The sequence below is a fragment of the Parus major genome, chromosome 3 (genome assembly GCF_001522545.3).
Source record: "Parus major isolate Abel chromosome 3, Parus_major1.1, whole genome shotgun sequence".
Lineage (NCBI taxonomy): Eukaryota > Metazoa > Chordata > Aves > Passeriformes > Paridae > Parus > Parus major.
In genome coordinates, this window is record NC_031770.1 from 48,333,913 (window position 1) to 48,351,667 (window position 17,755).

Sequence of the window (17,755 nt, forward strand, 5' to 3'; positions counted from 1 at the left end):
TGCCTTAAATATGTACTTAATACTTAATAAAATTGAATCAGACTACCTGCAATCCTTCATTTCCATACTTAATGTGTACAAGACATCACTTAAGCAAAAGGAAGCAAAGGGCTGAAGGATGATAATGAGCCTGTTTGCTGCTGTTCCATTCTGGTTTGTGCATATACTGTCAGAATTATTCTTGCTCACTCTGGATTGTGCCGTAAAGCCATTTCAAAAAGCTTGGGAAAAGCATATTTTTGCTGTAAGCATCAGGACAGGAGGCTGCTAACTGTGGAAGGGTAAGAGTTTTTTTAAAACAGGGATACAGAAACTAATATTTCTGGGAAAATGCTCTAAAGAAACAGCACTTGCTCATGTAGAGACAAACTGTGGTGCTGCAGAAGGAAAACAAGGTTGGTGCACCTAGTGTAGTGTATCTTGGTGCTTTCCATTATGATTCTCTCCCAGATGTAAAGCAACACCTTCTATCGTTTCATCCACGTCCTTTACCAGTTAATCCAGACATCTGCAAAATTACAGCTGACCTGCAAACTGAGGCATCCTTTAGTTTAAGGACAGTGCACATCAAAACCAGGAGTGGGAAGACCAATCTGCTTGAATGCATGGCAGGTCAGCAGGTGAGGAAATCTGCGGACCCGTTCAAAGATGTCACTGGGAAAGGCATTGGCAGAGCAGGCCATAACACACGAATTATTTAGTGAGCTTTCATCCCTTGAAGCACTGTCCCTTCTGTTTAAACAAAAGGTAGCTTTTCAGGACACGACTGAGGGAAATTTGTACTTTTTCTACTTTTCTACTAAATAAGACTTCATGTCATTGCCTTAAATGCTGTAGTTTCCCAACAACAGAACAAGCACTTTGGGAAAATGGATCCATTAGTTTTTTGTTGGAAGTAATGGAAGAATCTGAAAAAACACCCAGATCTGCTCTGCTAAGTGTAGTAAGGAGAGTGGGCCCGGTGAAGAGCTTTAAAAATTGACATCCTGCTCAAGGTGTGCTGTACCAGTTTGACAATAATGTAGTAGAGCCTTCCCAGGTTAACTCTGGTTCCATGACAATCACCTCAGGCTCTTTTCCTCCAAGTGTTTCAGTGGGTTTTATCCCATCCACAGATTTCTTCTGTGAGTTTCTCCCATCCACAGTTTTATCCTCTGAGCTAAATTTCTTCCTAATCAGAATCACCGCTTGCCACAGACTTTACTGCATGACTCTGCCAAAATTCTTGTTCATCAGTCTTAGGATCTTTCCCGAATGTAACCTTCCTGTATTTTGAAAGAGACTGCCACTGTATTTGAATAATCTCTTTACATAAACCAGTATTATCACAGAAAGCATGCCTTCCTTCAGCTATGAAATAATTTTTAATGTTTCTAATTTTGCCAAGAAACCCTAAAGGGAATATTTTTATCTTAGGGCAAGCTTGTAAATTTTAAAAAGAAATAAGGTTTAAATTCAGAATATAATTGCCCAATGCCCTCTCTAAATCTCATAACTTGACACAATTAGGGGCTCTAGGAGGGTAATGATAGTGAGCAGATGACAGTGTTTTAAAATTTATTGTGAATTCAACTGAATCATGCACAGAGGTACATCAACCATTTCCACATGCATATCTGTCATCTGCTTTTCAGAACAACAAAGGATCAAGGTGATGCCCAACTTCAGTAACTAAAGGTCTGATGACATTTCCTACTGGCTTAGTTTTAGCCTTTGTGTTCTACCTGGGCTCTCTACTTCAGCTGCTCCAGCCTGACCTACAATTTCAGTCACTTTCCCTGGCCCCATGGCTGAGTGATATAGCGAGACTGACCTCAGCACTGCTGTGCCTTCCAATGCCAGTCTCAAGATCAGGGAGCTTGCTGGCTGGGGACAGTGTGGGGGTATGCCAAGGGTGGAAGCTGGGTACCTCAATTTCTTGTTATTTTTCACCAAAAACCCTCTCCTGTCTGTGAGAACAGCCATGGTACACTTAGGGAGAAGGACAGGCTACAGAGGATGTCCAGGGCCCATCAAGATACTATCTCCTGACAAATAGTGGCATAAATAAGAATAACCCTCTGTGGAAATCAGTGGGGTTGATTTACCCTTTTGTTGTCAAGAGGGGAATAATTCTCTTAGCCAAGGTGTTGTTGGTAACATGGGCATCTGTTTTATAGCCTGGCTCCTGGCACAGGTCTGTGAGCACTGCAGAGCTATTGATTGAAAAAGAGAGTTTTGTGCCTTTGCTCTCACCTGCTCTAGCTTTGTGATTTTGTTTCTGTGTTTGTTTTGCAGACAGCTAAATCCTTTCCTCCCAGTGCCACTGAGCCCTAGACAAACACTATGGTATTGGTACACCACAAAGAATATATTTTGACAGTATGATTAAAGAGGGTAAGGATGAGCTCTGGGCTGCTGGCATGGTCCCAAGCTATTTCTTTTTTTTGTTGTTTTTTACCTGATATTTCTGTGTTAAACAGCTTGTTTGTTTTCAGATTTCCCAACAGCTGCCACCAGTCATGGCTAGCCCTGCTGTCCTAATGGCTGTAGGTGTTGCTTGACTGGGTCAATGAGAAGCTCCACTGAGTACAGGAACCTGGAGTGTCTTGTGTTGTTTCACAGTGTCTCACACCAAAGAATAAAATAAAATCAAAATGAACATGCCTTCAACATGCCTTCAACCCTGTCTTCGTTCCAAAACAAGAGAGGTTTTAGTTTTCATTTTCTGTTTATCCAACTAAAAATAGAGATGATGAGAAAATGGATTTTTTTACCTGGAAGGAATTTCCAGTATTTTGGTGTTTGGTTTTTACCTTTGAGAATATTAAAAAGGGAAAGAGGAACTTTTATCACAAAGGTGATATGAAATTAATTTACCTGAACAATTTTTGAGCAATGAGTGCTATCAGATGTGCCATCAGATGTATAGTTTAGGCAGTATGTCCAGAGACCATGGGAACATCAAGTAGATGACAATAGCAGCCCCAAATCACAGAACAGCTGGAAAAATCCAAACAGAAATTAATGTTGAAGCCATGCAGACAAATTTTTTAGTTTGGATCATCTGATAGAGGAGGAATAAAATATATTATTTTTATTTCTAATTTAAAAAGAAAAGAAGTTTTTGACTCTGTGAAAGCCAGGTGTCATTGGAAAAACAACTGGCTTGAATACTTTTGTCCTGATCAGTTAAGAAGCATGTTACCATTTTCTTTGTCGTGCTCCAGGAGAACAAAGTCTCACTCACACTTCAGCCCACCCTCAAGAGGCAAACAAACAGTAGCTGTGCCAGGGCTCAGGTCCCATAACACATAGGGATTTCTTTGTCTTTATCAGAAATATCTTAGTCTTTGTTTTCTTCCTGATTCCTTGGACACAGCCTTGGGACTTTTTAAATCTTGGACATCACCCAGCTCTTGGAAATAGAGCCAAAAGAGCTCTCATTGAATGCATGCACTGAAGGTTTTCTAAGGAACGAGGCAGAATTTACTGTCTCTTTCAGAATACAGGTTCTTTTAAAAAACTTTTGAGTGTATTGTAGTATTTCTTCAGCTTTGTTTCAACATCTGTCCAAGAGATGTAGATTTGTGAATTGTTAGAGGATGCTTCAGACACAGGGTTACTCACTGGAGGGGAGTTGCACAGACCCAAGTGATGTTTTCTCTTTTCATTGTCTCGTGAGGTCACTTGCAGCCAGCCTGCAGCAGGCAAGGATGGCTGCAGTCCTTGCAGGTTTGTTTGGTTGTAGCACATTATCCCCCAGGGGTCAGTAAGATTGTCATCTGTAGTTTATTTCATTTGATTTCTAAACAAATCAAATTTAATTTGTTTCTAAATTTCTAAATTTACAAAAGCAGGGCCCAGGCAGGAGACAGGCAGTAGTGTTCTTCATCATCCTTTCTGTGCTAGGGTGGGAGCATACACCTGCAGTGAGAAGAATGACTGTAAGTGACTTTTACATGTCTATTTTTCACCCTGCACAGCAGTCAGAGTAGCCTGAGGGTTGTTTTTCCTGGGGGCACTGTGCTCTACCCAAAGAGCAGGCGTCTGACAGATGTTGGCTTTGTTTGGTGTCATGGTTCTTGCTGCTCTCCTTGTGTAACTCAGAGCCCTCACAGAGCATTATGGTTGGGTCTCCCAGAGCTGTGAGAGAGTCCCTTAGAAACCTGGCAGGCATCCTTCCCTGGAGAGCTGGAAAGTAGGCAGGAATGTCTGAGACGCTTTGTGCCCTTGAGCAGCCAGCACACCCCTGCTGTGCAAGCTCAGCCTTTCTGCTTTGTGCTACAGGGCTGCAGAGGGGCAACTTAGCCTCACTGATCATCGGATCAGTCAGACTGGAGGAGGCATCAGAGGGTACACATGCTTAAAGCAGGGTCAGCCAAGGTCAGACCAGGATGCTCTGGCCTCTGTCCAAGCATATTGCCAGAGACACTCTTGCCACATAACTCTTCTGAAGGCACTCATGGTTTTTATTTTTCTGAAAGCAGTAATATTTCCATGAAACTGGGACATAAAAAGCAACAGAAAAATAGGGAAAAGTCCTGAATTTTTCCCTACTCTTTACATGTTTGCCTGCATATGGTCTATTTCTGCAACCTTTACTAAGGTGTACTGCTCCCTAGGTAGAAGATTTCCTTTACAAAAAGAGCCAGGTATCTCTGCTTTAAACATCTTTCTCATTCCGTTTCTGGTGATTACATGATAGATGTTTCATGTGGGCTAGAAACAGACAAAGAGACAAATCCTGATAAAGGCTACAATTTGGCTGATAGTTTCAAAGGAGTTTAGATGCTCCATATCTCTTTTGATTGCCATTCACTTTAGATTTGAGTACCACAGTCTACTTCAGATATGGAAATTTCTGTAGGGAACTAGAGCACACCCAAGAACTCGCTCCACAGGAAATAGTCTGCTTTAAGGATGAGGTAGCAGGATGTTTCTAGAAGATCTGATCCTGTTTCCATCAGTGTTTCCATTAATGACCTGCACACAAACAGGGTAAGTGCAGCACTGACAGATTTGAGAAGCATCATCATGCAGAACAGTATGAGAATACCAGGACAGGAGAAGGATGGTAGATGCAACTGAAAGATATTTGAGTAGAGGATATTAGAAGAGACCTTTAGGACAAGAAAGTCTTTTTTATCAACTTCCACTGTAACCTTAGGCAGAAGTGACTAAGGTAGATTTGAATGTGCTTGTCAATGACAGGTGTCTTTACCACTTGTCACATATAAGAGAGACAGACACACCCCTAGAATTCTTTGGGAAAGATATTTCCCAGCTCAAGAAGTCTAAATATCACTAGGCAATGTCCTGACAAGCCCTCCTCTGAAATACAGCAGTTGAGAGTTTTGTCATCCATTTAAGAAAAGTGAACTGAACCCAGAAGTTAAAGAAGTTAAAAAATTCTGGCCGGATAGTCAGAGAACAAGGTACTCTGTAGGAGAACAGAAAATTATTCATGAAATGGAGACAAAAAGGCTGATTGTGGTGTGTGTTTTTATGGTACAAATTCAAATAGAGAATGTGTATTTTACATGATTAAATGCTTTAGCTTCCTGTGCTCTCCTTGTTTTTGGATTTTTCACTGAGTTACCTTGACTCTAGCAGAGCCAGGAGCAGCAAGAAGACCAGTGGGAGAAACTCGTGTGTAACAGTAGTCCCTGTTGAGATTAGGGTACTGTCAAGACACTTTGTGCTTATCTATATATCTGTGTTCTGCTTTCCTTCTAAAGGTGTTGTAAATCCATATTACTGAAGTCAAAGAATGATAATTGTTTTGGAGAAGTCTTCTCACCTTACGTGCCACTTCCCTTTTTCTTGTAATTAGATTCAATTTAGAAAGAACCAGATTTGAGGTTTGGAGTATTTCCTAAAAACAGCTCACAAACACACCTACAATAGTGTATGAGAACTTATTTCTGGTGTGGAGACTACTCCCACTTCTTCCTCTCCTACACTCATTTGTGACCCTCATTAAATTTTCTCTTCACCAGGGAACTAAGTTTAATTTCTATATTGCCATTCCCAGTCTATATATTGCCTTTGCTGTCTGTGCATCTTTGGTTATTGAAAATCTGGGTAAATTGTTCGTTTATTTTTGGGATCATACCTAACTGATCTATAATCTACAGGTTACCTAATCATCAGGACTAGCAGGAAAATTGATTTTCCTTGTTTTCTTCTGCTATAGGTTTCCAAATGGCTTTTTTTTTGGTTCAGATTTTCACCCCTTGCAGGATCCAGCTCCGGTTGCTTTCTGTGAGTCACTGTCTTTTATCCTTGTATGTTTTAACCTGCAAAATTTAGCTTTTCCTACATATCTGTCTTTTTGTCTTTCTAGGTCATATAAACTTTTTGCTTATAACCTTTTAAAGTGTAGTATAATGTATTTTTAAACATCCTTTTAAAGGTGGATATTTATTTACATAAGAGTTGAATCCATTTCTTTAAGTTTTATTTCTGGCTGAGGTTAAAAATTTCTGTTACTTCCAGAGCTCTTCAAACAACAATAAATTCCTTTCTCCTTCCACAGTCAAGCTGCTATATCATCTCAGTCCAACAGATTTTGCTCATCAGTTTCCTTAGCTTGTCTAAATTTGCTTTTCTGAAGTCCAAATCTTTAGTTAAGATCTACTCCTATTTGTTCTTTGATTTTGAATATAAACTGAATCAATTTTGTTATCATTCTGCAGCTACTTTCCATTATTCTGTCCATTAGTCTCTTTTAATGTCCTTTACACTTGCTGAAACACCACAGTGTTACATCTCGTTGACTGCTTGTAGCTGTGGTGAAGAAATGTGCTGGGTAATATATCCATGAATGCCTTGTACTGGTATTGACAGTGCTCATTTTTTAGCCAGTTTTTAGGAAATTCAGCCTTCCCATAATGCAACAAGATCCTGCAGTATTTCTCTCTGAAATGGAATCAGGCCTCTCTGTCACAGTCATGCCAGTCTGAAAGTGCAACCTCTCTACTTACCTGAATATTCATCCAAACCCACCAAGCTTCTGGACTTGACTTGTGAAGCACAATATCCCCAGAAATTCCTGTCCCACTTCCCGTCACCTTACCTGTGTGTCACCCAGCAGTACCAAATGCTGCACAACCTCACCCCTCCTGTAATTAAAACTATAAAATTCTTCTTCCTCAAAAACCTATGGAGAGAGGGAGACACTGAAGCTTTACAGAGGGTCTTTTGGGAGAGCCCACAGCTGAGCCATGGCTGTGGTCATCAGTGGTAGAGGATTGCCACGGACATGTGTCACCTCACAATAAAATCAGGCACTGCTCGTGCCCTCCTTGGTTTATCTTCCCCAAGGGTATTTGATTGTGGAACTGGAGGTTGTATTTTCAGCTTAAGGTAGAGCAGAACAGCACATGATGGACTGCTCAGGAAATGATTTTCAGTCGATTGGATCAGTGTTTAGAAAACATAACTATAAAGAGTGGGCAGAGAAAAAGGTTACTTCAAAGTCTGATACATCTGCATTTAAGACAATTCTAACTGGATATTTTTACAGATTGTACACAGTTGTAAGGAAACAAGGAATTTTGAGAAACCATTTAAGCATAAAATTCAGAGTTCATGTGGTGACAAATTAGGATCATTTACGCTACAAAGCCTGGTCAAGCGTGTTTCGGCTTATGAGGACTGCCTGATTTTTCGATGCAAAAAATAGATTTTTAAACAGATTTAATGTCTTTTATGGTAGGAAACATGACATAAACTGCAAAACTTCAGAACAGAATGATGGAAACCCAGTAAAACTCCAGAATTGTGGCCCCAGAGAGAATCTGATAATTTTCTTCAATGAAAATGCTTTAAAAAAGTATCAGATAGACAAACCCAAACCCAAGAAAAAAATTTACAGTTTCCAAAGTGTTTTCAAAAATGTGCCATTCTAATGGGGGAAAAATATTAGAACCCCACTGTGGCCAGGAGGATGAGACAGCTATGCTCTTTGCAGGCAGCCACATGGTGGTTAACGTAATCTGTCACAGGCATTTTGCAGCATATAGCCTGTGATCATTAAAGCTTAAATTGCATTCTTTGGATGGTCTAATCCCTATCTATCTTTGCTGTAATCTCTTTGCTCAGAGCTGAAATTTCTTTCTTTCCCTTGTAATTTTTACTATGAGAATGTATTTGCCAAAGTAAGAAAGTGTGCCTGAGACTACAGTCTGTTGAAAAGCAACTGTCAAGTAGAATTCTTATTGTTAAAATACAGTAACTTCAGATATATTCCCACTAGAGAGACAGGAAATATGGATTGACTGCCTGAAAATCTTCATCATCTGGATCTTATTGTGGCCAGGTGATGCTAGCTGGCCTGTTCAAAAATTCTGGTCAAGCACAGCCTGCTGCATTGTGCCACAGCCTCCCTCAAGAGTACTCTGACATCTCAGGCAAAACCTCCACCTCTTTTCATCTCCTACATTTCAGAAGCATCTACAAGGGCTGTCATGTCAAGAAGAGCTGGAGAAGTTCCTGTGTTGTAACTTTTCTTGCTTTGAGTTTTACATGCTTTGAAGATGATGAGGAGTAAGTGCCATTTGACTCCTTTAAGGTTAAATTTCTAATAGTTAGTGACTAGCATGTAATTGAGAGCTAAAAGTAATTACTGGAGCAGTTCACATCTGCTCTTCTGGACACCTGCTTGAAGCCCCTAGTGATGACTTCAAATGGGTTAATCCTTTTTCCAAAGACCAGTGAGCTGCTACAGGGCTGGATATTTTCAAATGAGAAAACAAGCCAGTTCTGCAATGAAAGACAGGGGCAATGGAGGGAAGAGACTAATTAAAACCTATCCTGCAAATTGCTGCAATAGCAGAGAAAGGACTTCTCTCTCATCAGCATTTTCCGGTTGGCTTATAACATTAAAAAAAAGTTATAGCTTTCATTAGGTCATAGAATGGTTGAATGTGTCACTTATTGTTTACATAATGGGTACCTCATTTGCTTCAGCATTAGCACTGTAAATTGAATATTCACATAGACTGATATCAAGCTTTGCCTGAGCCTTCACAGGCATCCTTCTTCCCCTTTGCCATCACAGTCATACAACCAGCAAAGCACCACCAACCAGAGCAGCAATGAGGGGTGGTGTGGACATGATGCTTGTGTCCAAATTAGTGCCTTGTTTTGTCCTTTCTGTGTGAGCATCCACGTCCACTGGAGAAGAAACCTGCAGGGGAACTTTGCATCAATACAAGAAGATCTGGGATAAAGTTAGCTACAGATCTATTGTTCTGTTCCCATACCTTCCCATTTTGAATCTTCTAATTTTTGTGGGGAGTAATTTTACATCCCAAAACAAGTCTTACCTTGTAGTTTTAAATATTTTAAATTTAGACAAATATCATACCAGATAATGGTTCCATAGTAGAAAAATGGGAATGTAGAAGAGAATTTCCAATTGAAGCTGCTTTGCGCAGGAAGACTGTAGGGACATCTTGACCAAGACACTTCTGGTTGGAGAGTTGGGATCTTTGTGGTTCAGGAGCAGAGAATGAGTGAAGGCAATCAAAGGTATTAGGTGAAAGAGCCAAACATAAAATTTCCTGAAGCATGTACTTCTCCAGTGATAAAAGAGACAAAATATTCTTCCTCTAGCTTTCTGCAGTCTAGACTTTCTGTGGAGCTTATGTCATACTTTTGTCACAACACTAAATCTGGGTTTCCAATAATGTCAGAAGAAGATTAATAATCAAGAAATTAGAGAAGCTATGTAATGCAATTAAATAGAAATGTTTCTATAAGTGCTTTTTTCCTCATTATGATAAATGAACACATGATGTTTAAACTGAGAAGAAAGAGGCTGATCAAGGTTTTTCTGCCTCCAGGCTGCTCACATGTAAAATATATCAGAAAAAATGTAGCAAATTTTTATGGGCAGTGTGGAATACCTTCTCTTTCTAGTATGTGAGACGTTCTAAATAACCATGTGAAGGAAAAAATGCTGAGGTCGTTATGAGAATTAGTGGCAAACAGGGTTTTATCTTTGATAAAGTGAAGATGCTGATCTCACCCAAAGTGCAAATCCACTGGGCTACACAGATGGAATCAGCATCAACACTGAACCTGGAATTTTCAGACTTTCTCACCAGTATAGTAATTGGAAGGGCTTTTCTTAACAATTGGAAAATGTTTTAAAATTGTCAAAATCAGTCTAGTCTGGGCATAGGCTTGAAACTGCATGGGAATTTCACAAGTATCCAGTGATCTGGAAGTGTAACCATAACAGCCAGTAGAGCACACGCTCCTGATCGCCTCAACAACTTGGAAGGTCCCAGACTGGTGCTCTCACAAGGGCTTATGACATTGTTGACACAGCATTCAGTGTGAAGCAGGAACAATACTTGGTGGAATGCACTTAATCTTATTTTAGCTGCACAAAATAAAGCACATAAAATAGGCTAGTTTTTTACACTGACAGCATTAGTGTGAAATTACTAATAGAAAGGGGAGAAAAAGCAATAAAGCAGCACATGGGTTTGTTCTCAAATTAAGTTACTTATGTCTCTATTTCTTATTTCTCCAGATGCAGAACTAGGAAACCAGAGAGAGTTCTGTTCACCAGGAAAAAAATGGCACATCATAACCAGATCTATTCAATCTTTATTGTTAATTTTGCACTAGAAGAGGAGAGCAACAAGCTCATTGTGCACTGTGCTCAATGAAATCGGACTATCAGATCTCTGCCTGGGTGTTTTCAAAGCCTTGCTATGGAGTATGGGCAGGATAATCCAAGGACACTGAGAGTACATAATAACTTTGGGGGTAAAAAAAGAAGTAAGGGTGTGATTTTGATCATGGTCCTTGACAATATGCTGCTGAAAGACAACTTTAAATCAGCACTGATAAAAATTGTCTGTCATGTGAGTGATGTGCAGTAAGACAATCCGTGGTGAGTCATAGAGGTCAAGAATTAACATCTAGCCTGTTGTTTCTTTTTTTAGAGAAAATAGCTGACATTTTGTCTTCTGATTGCCAGGGAGAGAGACAAGAGTGTCAGAGTTTGTCCAAATGACTCAATTTCTTATTTAGGAACATAATATTTGTCACTCTTTTTAGCTGTTTTTTTTTTTCACTTTAGCTAAAATAAAGTGTATTAAGATACTTCTGTCTCTGAGTTTATGAAGTCAGTGGATCCTTTGAAATGAGTGGGAGCCTAAGGTTTTAGTATCAGTGCTATATCATACTGCCTTTTAAAAAAAGCGCTGACACTTAACCTTCTTATAAGAAATTATTATGTGCTGTTGCAAAGATGCAAAACTCACAGCTGTGATGTGTACCTTCAAAGATAAACAGCTGCTATTATCTTTCCCTAATCAGGGTTGTTTTGTAGACCGAGACAAAAAAGAAGTAGGCTCTTGTAAATGCTGTCTGCATATTCCCTCACAATACATCCCTTCAAAACCACTGAACTGTCACCAGCTGCCAATTTTCATCAAGAAAAGCCTCTCATTAAGTTCTCTGAGAGCATTTCTGAGCTGTGCTCACAGGGCTGGCTCTGAGTTCCTCAGTCTCTGGCTGGATCAGCGCCTGCTCTGCAGTGTCTGTCTGTCATGCATCCGCATTGCTTCAAGGCTTGTGCTGCTCACCTGGATGAATGGACGGACGGACGGACAGAGGGAGCAGAGTGCTTTGATGAGTAGCTTGTTTTTGCAGATGAAAATGGAGAAGGTGGTTTGATTTCCTATGACCCACTCTCCTGGTAGCTTCTGATCTCTCCTTGCAATTGAGAAATTGTTGAGATTTTTGGAGGTGCCCAGGGTGATAAATGTAGGACAGCGATACTGTGAACCATTGTAAGCTGGAACTCTTTTGTGTGCTTGCCTGGAATGGCAAAGAGCTGGTCTTATGTTCTTAATGCCTCCCTTTGGACACGTTGAAAATACACTATGCTTACACTTGCTATTTTAATAACCTTTTTTTCACTCATCATCTGTAGGATAGGAGGAAGACTCTGAGTCAAGTTTTGCTGCTATAGCCCTGTCTTTTACTGCCACATGGGAATATGAAGGATGGATCACTGAAAACAATAACTTTTTTTCTTGACACAAAAAATTGCTAGTTTTCAAGTTATAGGTTGCTTGCCAATGACATGGAAATTCTGAAAAAGTTGCATGCAAATAATTTACTTGCATAAAACTCTAATTTACACCAACTGTGTTATTAACTATATAACAGTCTGCTTGTGAATGCTCCAGGCTAAGGGGATCCCCAATTGTATTTGAGGGTGGCTGGTGCCAGTAAGGGAGGATGGAGAGTTTCATGCATGACAAGCCAGATCTGCAGTGTGTAACTTGGTTTTGGAAGGTAAGGGAAGGGTATGGAAGAGCAACTCTGGGAGAAAATAGAACAAGCTTGCAGAAGTTTTACAGTGAAAACTGTTATTCAAATTTGTTCTTATGTGTTTATTAATTTTTAGTATAATTTATGACTATAATACCTTTACTATTATAGGTCGAAAACCTCATAAACCAGTCCTTGGCTTCATCTGTGAAGAAGAGCTGAGGTCACTCTTCTTTGCTTCATGTTGAAAGAGAACAAATGTGAGAGAATGGAAAGGACTGTGAGCTTTTCTTGTCTTGCAAAGAGAAAAAATTTGGCAAGAGCCAAGAAATACTAACAAAAATCTCTTCTCCTCTTACTGCAACTTTCATTCTTCCACTCAATTCACCAATTTTTAAATAATTTTAAAAATATAATACATTCTGTAAAAACAGCCATGTAAAAAATATTTACAGACCATTTTCATCATCAAGTCTGACCTCCTGAAATAAAACAAGCCATGAAATTTCACTTGTGGATTCCACTGTCTAATAATCTGTCAAAGAAGATAAATCTTGGGTAGAGTTTATTCTGTGTTGAATGGCAAACCTCTCCTGCTCCAACACAGGAATTTCAAAAGACTTTCACCCCAGCCTGCCACTTAAGTCAATGCTGATAAAACTAGATCAGTCTGTCTAAAGGAATTATTTTTCTTTCATTCTGAAGTGCAGGATGACACTTTGCTTTTATTCATTTACAGGCTGAACTAAATGCCCCTCACATCCTTGTTTCAGTGCACCATGTTGCTCAAGGATCTTGGAGACTGAATTCACACGATATCCCTGTATCCAGCCCACCTCTGTAGCTGCCCAGAATCATTTCCACTGACATGCACCAAGCTGACACATGAGCCAAAGGTACCAGTCAAGAGCTGATCTTTGTAGAGATATGGATAAGAGGTGTTAAGATCACTTTCTCCTAGCATAGGAGAAAGGATGCCCTGCCAGCTCTGAGAAATTAATTGTGTAAAGACTCAGGATGTTCAATATATCAGGCAGAAGATGTGCTCCTCTGTCCTTTTAGGAATTTAAATACTGCTGCAGTTTGCTTTTGTATGGGTTACCACTCTGCTTCAAGACAGCAAGCAAAGTGGCCAACAACAGATCACAAATCTGCATGAGGACGCTTTGAAGGCAAGAGGATATTCACAGAATATTGAATATTCCATTCTTAGCAGCCCACGGGTGCCTGCCAGACTTTAGTGACTCCTGTTCACCTATAATCCTGTCTTTGGTACTACAGTGACATTCACTGTTTACTTTATCCTTGTTCAATAATAAAAAAAGAACACTTAAGAAATACATGGAGAGTTCCTGAATCAGATGAGTACTTAGATTTTAGTTGTAATCAAAGAAAATGTATCTCGATGCAGTGAGACGACAAAGTACCTCTTCAGAGATTTTCCCTTGAGCAATTCACTTGAATGCAGGTACCTCGCTGTGAGATGATTTTAATGAAGGTTTGCCCGCATCCATCTGGTCTTCTGGATTTTGGGGCTCCTTCAGCCTCTTCAGAACCACTAAAAGGTAAGCAGCAGTTCATGCTAAATGTTTGAAGCCTACAGCAGGATGGAGTCTGTGAATTCTTGATAAATATATACCCTTATTGTTAACAGTTCTTGGTACTTCAACAAGATGCTCATTCTTCTGCTACTTTCCCTAGAAAATAGTTCTTCCTTATGTTTTCCCACTTATTCTATTCCAAAGCTCACGTTTACTAAATAATAGTAAAATTATATAGTTAAATATAATTTAAATTTATTTTAATTATATAAATGTTATATACATAACATTAAATAATGTTAAATATAGTCAGTTTTCTTGAATTTTAAGAAATCCAGATATTATAAAAGCTGTGAACTTAAAACAGTATTCCTTTCAGGCATGATCTTAACTCCAGGTTTACTATTCTTAGAGAGCTGTAGCTGGAGGAGGACCTAGCAAGACTGGTGGGTTCTGGGTGAGGACCTCAGTCAACTCTGTAGCTGGTCCATCCCAGTGCCACTGAGGAAGTGCAGCTTAATCTTTCGGTCAGCTTTCTTTCTGCTGATTTGATTTCCTGTCAGAGGAACAGAAAAGGATCATCTAAAATCCTTTCTTAGAAAAGAGGATTTAATGCTTTGTCTTAACAAAATGCTACAGACTCTGCAGTGCAGTTAGACCAACCAAGGGGGTCTTCCTTGTTTCTCAAGTCAGTAGGACCAGATTGCCTGTGATCCCTTGCTTTGCTGATACAGGTTGCTTACTTTGTCCATGACATGTTCAGCCTGGGGGTCAGAAATGTGGCTTACATCCCAGGGAAGGTTCCTTTTTTTTTAACTTTCCCCAGTGATGAGGGCACTATTTTCCAGGAACATCCTGCACCTAATCAATTCTTTGCTGTTCACCACTCCTCCAGCACCAGCTTGGTCTCTCTGGTATTCTGCCTGCAACATGCAGTTTAATCTCCTCAAAAGATGTGAGTGCCTGAAAATCTTTAGTTTTCCTGAAGCCTTTGGATATAATATAAGATACCATCATGAAATTTAATGGCCTATGGTATTTCAGAAGCCTGACTGGATGATCTAATGACTCCTGGCTTTAGACATTGAACCTCTTGGGTCTTCACTTTTCCGATGGCTATTTCATATAAAATACAATTTAAAATAAAAATAACCTGTTCATTTATCATATATGTATTCTTCATGGGAGAAAATTATTTCCCTTCAGCAAAATCACAGAAAAAGGAATTTTACTGGGGCATCTGTGGGTTCAGTGGAGTGTTCCTTAACCCAAAGCCTCATCTTGTATGGAGGATTGGAGCCATTTCTCCATTTCCCTGCCAAAAAGAGTCCAAAGATTGAGTGATGTGAAAGTCTCTGGGAGAATAGTGAGGAGCAAATGGAACCTTATAGATAATTACAACAAAAAATAAAAATGTTTGTTTAAAAATTATTGAAAAGGACAGCTGATTAAGAGTCAGAAAATATGGGCTCAAAACAGTGTATGAGGCAGAGGAGCCCAAAATGAGATGTCTGTTTCGATCCAAGTTTGTGACTAAGCTCATTAAAACCTGTTCTCAGCATGGCAGCAGCTCTACACTGGGACTCCAAGGTGCTGGGCTGGCTTCTGCTAGATCCTCTGTACAGCCAGGGATGGCACAGGGCACAGGGCATGGGACACAGGACTCCCGTGAATGTCCAGCTCAGGGGGTGGCTGAAAACCTGTCCCTGGAGGGGCCAGCTCCCACAGGAAACACAGCCTTGTTTCCATCCCTGCTCCTCATGCAGCCAAGCCATCAAAGGGAGTGCTCACACAATTCTTCCTCCCTCCAGGACATCTGCTTTTCCATCCTGTGATGGGGTGCCTCATAGATTGCAGGTGATCTTAAATCTGAATTAGAGCCAAGAGCCCAGAAAAAGTCCATACCACTATAAACAGCATGCTGGCTGTGCTGGGATACTGTGGGAAGCAGAGCCCCTGTGGAAAGTGCCTGGCAGAGAGATGGCATCTCGGTGTGGGCATCTCCTCACAAGTCTATTTTGAAAAGGGCATATAGAGAAAAAATTAGATTATTGAGAGAAAAGGACTGTAACCCAGCATATTTACTGCCTTTTGTCTCGCTGTTTAGGCCACTGCCTGTGCAGTGATTGGTTTCCTTCCCCACACTGAGAATGAAACCAGCAGGAATTAGAAGCAGTTCTTTCTCAGGTACAAATCACTCACTGTTTCCCTTCTCTGCTCCCTTTGCTTTGACAAACACTTGTATGAGACACGGGTAGTGCAATCAGTTCTGCGCCCTGTCAAACTGGGTTATCGTCTGAGGTTTAGTCCCCAAATGCCTGACACAGTTACTTTTTGAGAAAAAATTGCTTCTGAATAGTCTCCAGTGTAGTCTCCATCTGTGACTGAGTTCCTTAAGCAAATTATTGTATTGACCTTTCTCACCAATGTCATAGGGAACTTCATACTGCGATGAATTTGTAGGATGATTTTGTTTTGATTTGCTGACTTCTGAGTCACTCTTATAATGGTAATGAAACACATAAAATAATGTTTAATGTTTAATATTCTTGTTTTATATCTTTTTTACATGCTTCGTTACGGTGTACAAAGTCACTGGTGTTACTAAATGACAAAAAATACAGCAAGATTTAAATTTTACGAGGACTGTCAGTCATAGACGTACCAACAATTACTGCCCTTGTTTTTCTGGTACATCTACAAGGAGAAAGAAGAAAGGAGAAAGAAGGAGGAAGGAGAAAGGAGGAGAAAGGAGGAAGGAGGAAGGAAGAAGGAGGAAGGAGGAAGGAGGAAGGAGGAGGAAGGAGGAGGAGGAGGAGAAGGAGGAGGAGAAGGAGGAGGAGAAGGAGGAGAAGGAGGAGAAGGGGGAGAAGGAGGAGAAGGAAGTTCTCATTACCTGGAATATGTTGAATAATGCCACCAGTCATATTACCTATGGTCCCTCTTGACTACGAGTCGACGTAAATGACCTGAATATAATTATAACAATTGAAAAGTAAAGATGAAGCCATTATTTTTCCTTGTCTGTTTTGTAATAGACACACCTTGTCACACAACTGTTTGCTACTGCTTTCCAGCATCTGCTGATGGTATTTCTATCTTTTAATTCTCTAGGACACTGAGTTTAGTTGGTTATTTAATCTGGTGATACTAAAAATTCTAGTTTTCCACAAATTTTCTTTAACCTTTTCATGAACATTTCTTCCCTCTCCCTTCTGCCATTTGGGAAAGAGCAGAAAATTAGCCCTTTTTGTTTTCTTATATTGGGATTTGTGTCTTATCTTCTTACAAGAGATTATATACCATATTTTGCCTGCCATCCTCTTCATGATGGAATGTTGCTTAATAAAGAGTATTTGTACTGTAGGTGTGCACATTACTTCACAGTTTAAATGCAATCCTGCTCATTTCCCTGCTGTGCCATGACATTCAGAGGATGGCTTTTTTCCTTTCCATAGTGGGTGCCTGCATTTTATCAATTATGGTGATTATAATGCAGTTTTCTGGAAAATAGCATGAGTTGCTCAGCTGAAGAATCTGGTGAATATACAGCATTTGGATATTCTTGAGTTATAGCACTGATGCAGCTCAGCTTGTGAACTGAGTTGGTGCCGAGGTGACTTCCGTGGACTTCCTTGTGTAGTGTGAGCCCAGTACTTTAATTTTTGAGCTTTGCTCAGTTAAAATGCACAGTATACATAGTTTACTTGTTTACCTGAAAATTAAATCTCTGTCACATCAGCTGGCATATCATTTTGCTAGATCTGTTATAAAGTTTGGAACAGGACAACAGCCCCAGTGTGGAGGTGTGGTGAGAGCCCCTTTCCCCTGCAGCCACTGCACATGCCAGGACTGAGCTGTTCAGCAGCAGGAGCAATAGAAACAAACATTTGGGTAAGAGCATTTCTTCTTTCTTGAAAATCTAG

At 40.0% G+C, this 17,755-nt stretch overlaps 1 long non-coding RNA gene across 1 annotated transcript; it reads left to right on the top strand.

The window, feature by feature from the left end:
- Positions 1-5,912: 5,912 nt before the first annotated feature.
- Positions 5,913-12,798, top strand: LOC117244033. The gene is made up of 2 exons (XR_004496366.1): positions 5,913-6,246; positions 10,532-12,798. It is a non-coding gene; the product is annotated as an uncharacterized LOC117244033 (long non-coding RNA).
- Positions 12,799-17,755: the final 4,957 nt, after the last annotated feature.